The following is a 3,321-nucleotide window of genomic DNA, read 5'->3' on the forward strand; positions in this document are numbered from 1 at the left end:
TTTATGAGGCTGCTGGTTAAAACAGCAGAGCATTAGTGTATAATAAGGTCCTGGGTTCAATCCTTGGTAGGTGTTGACTGATCTCAAGGGGGATGGGGTTAGAGCATGGGAATAGGTGGGGAGAACCAGAGGCTCTGGTTTGCTATCACTATCCAGTAAACCTTATTGGAAACGCATGTATATCGGTGGCTGGTGGGGACAGAGTGAGATCTGTTCTGATGCTGCTCATTGTTCGTCTGGCCTACCCACTTCCTGGCTGTCATATGAAGAGTGGTCCTTTGGTAGTTTACAGAACACCAGCAAAGGGTTAATCACCTGGTGTTCCCCGATGGTTCACCCAGTATCCTGGCACAAGGATGGTGGGCGAAAGTAAAATGCCTTTTATGCCGTTCCTCTTGGGCTCCCTGTGGAATTACACTTAAGCAGCGATGGGAGGCTGAAACCCCCACCCGCCTGTGGAATCTCTTCTCCTAATGCCTTCGGGGAAGGAGAAATGGTGAGCGGGAGTTAAAAGCTGGTGGAACAAGGGAAAAACAATGGTAGTCAGCCATACACAGCTTTTCAACAGTGTATCACGAGTATAATCACAGCTGTTAAATTGTGTTAGAAACACATCCACATCTGTTATGTAAATGGGAGAGGTTGCACCTTCAGCTTAGTCAGGCGTTGTGAATGTTCTTGGCATCTATTTTTACACCAAGCAGGAATTTTTTTTCTAGATCTAAAAACAGAAGAAAAGTAAATTACAATAATTTTTTTGATTTCAATTCTCCTTGCAGGCTTTTGTAAGCAGAGTAGTTCATTGTGTGGCTCTGAACCAGTGAAATTTATGTTGGCCCTGAAATCCCAGTGGGGCTTTCCCAGACCTCCTGCTGCAATTCTGTCAGGAGACTGGTAGAAATGCAGCTTCTCTCGCATCCCCCCACCCCCCACACCCCACCCCCCAGTGAAATGCTGAAAATGGAAGTTCAGGGACCTACACAGTGTGTGGCATTTGCCTCCTGGGTTACATTCATTTCCTGTTGTTACTGTCAGGAAGCCAGCCACCATAATCAGGGTATTCGGATCTGATCGAACAAGCCGCCAGCCTTCCGTTACAGGTGTTCGGCGGTCTGGACTATTTTGGAGGAGCTCTGCATGATAGCCATGTCAGGAGAGTCTCCAGGCTTGTAGGATGGTCTGCTGCAAACTCCATAACTTCACCCTGCAAAGGGGCCAACTCTTGGATTCAGCTGCCAAGGGGGAAATTCAGGGAAAGGACAATGAGGGTGGTCAGGAAGAGCAAAGCAAACAATCTTAACCGACTGTAAGAGTCTTCAAAGCATACATCTCCCTGGGTCTTATTTTACCGTCACTACAAAAGATTTTGGTCATTAATTTTCAGCATGTGGCTGGGTGGTGTTTGTCAAGGCTGGCATTTATTGCCCATCCCAATTGCCTTTGCGAAGGTGGCGGTGGGCCTTCTTCTTGAACTGCTGCAGTCTGTATGGTGAGGGTGCTGTTAAATAGGGGTTCCAAAATTTTGACTGAGTGACAAAGAATCAACGGCATGTCAATGATTTTTTATTTATAAATTTCATAAACATTTTTAAAACCGTCATCCCACCCGTGGATGAGGTTTCATGTGTTTTCAGAAGCCCGCCTGGGCTCCCAGCCTGCCCGCCAACCTTAAGGTTGGACGGGCAGATCCACTGATTACTTCAATTACTTTATTAATGGCCTTAAGTGGCCGTTGACAGGTCGATGGGCGTGCAGCCGACTTGGTTCTGCACCCGCCGACCTGAAAAGGTAAATGATGCGGAGTGACATCGGGACACCCGACCGACATCACCCTGCGTCGTTTTACGCGTTGGCGAGTGGGCCCTGTCCCCGCTCGCTGACCTAAAAATTCACCCCATGAGGCTATTTTCTTAAATGTCTGCCATTGTTCATCAACCATCTTTTCTGCTAAACTCCCTTCCCAGTCCATTCCAGCCAACTCTGGCCTCATTCCTTCGTAATTACCCTTATTTAAGTTTAGCACAGTTGTTTCTGACCCAAGTTTCTCACTTTCATACTGAATGCTAAATTCTTCCAAGTTATGGTCACTGTTTCCTAGGGGATCTTTTACTCTGAGATGGACCTGATAATGCTGGGGCTCCTCCCTGAAGATCATTGCAAGGGAATTCTTGTCGGGAATGCTCAGAAGTCCCATCCACCCTCTGGAGGTCATGTTTGTGGAAAAGAGACAAAGGAAGAGGGCTGCTGTCAACTATTTGGCTTCCTTCCCAATAACCCAATGTACTGCATACTAGAAAAATATATGCTTTTGATACTTGTGAATGGTGAATTGGTTCCAGACCAGGGTTATGGCCTGTGACATTCCAGTAGATTGTTGCATGAAGACTTTGAATTCACATTCTTAAAAAGGAGACATTCCAGCCAATCATGGTGGATTTATATTAATGCAACAACACATCTTTGCATCTTAAATTTCTTCCATCTAGCAGGAACCTGGGTTGCACCAAACTCATGTTCGCATCTAATGTCTTTATATAAATGCTTAACTCCAGAAACTCCAGCAGGGTCAGGTTCTCTCTACACAGGTGGTTTGTGATTCCTGCTCAGTTCTAGGAAGAGGAAGGTATTCAGACCCTCTGAGTTTACAGATCCATTGGGCTTGATTTTCTATTTGGGATCAGGAATCCAACACCTACATAATTTCCAGGTCCCAATGTCCAGCGCCCAATTAGTACCAGCAAGAATTACCAGAAGATGTGAGCTGCCTGCAGAGTACCAGGAGCAAAGGCAGATGGAAGCCATGATGGGGCTTGCTGCCATCCTGCAGAAGAGAGGAAGCAGCACATCAGAGGGCCAGGAGACTCGTTGTGCACAAAAGTGGCTAAATGAGAGGTAATCCGTATGATCCAGAGCGAGATTCCCCAGGCCCCAAAATTTCTCAGCTTAAGAAAAGGACCTTTAACTTCTGCTCGTTTTGAATCCGACAGCTGTGTACTAATGCATACCAGGCTGTTCAGGGTTGGCGATTTACAAATTATAGATCATCTTGTCCTCCCTGGCCCACTTTCAAGCTCCTTGAAATTTTAAAAAGGCCCTCAATTGGAGCCCAGGGAATTTCCCCGTCCAACGCCCCCACAATCCCTTTGAAAATTGTGTCATGTTCCAGAGTTGGCGGGGTGCAGTGCCAACCTCTGGCAATGCAATTTTCAAATCACATCCACAACAGGATCAAAAATGTGATAACTCATGTAAGATACGGAATGCACCTGGGAAGTGCAAAGACAGAAGAGACACATTTTCAGTACAACCTTGGACAAATTA

This window comes from Carcharodon carcharias, chromosome 6 (genome assembly GCF_017639515.1).
Source record: "Carcharodon carcharias isolate sCarCar2 chromosome 6, sCarCar2.pri, whole genome shotgun sequence".
In the NCBI taxonomy this organism is placed as follows: Eukaryota; Metazoa; Chordata; class Chondrichthyes; order Lamniformes; family Lamnidae; genus Carcharodon; species Carcharodon carcharias.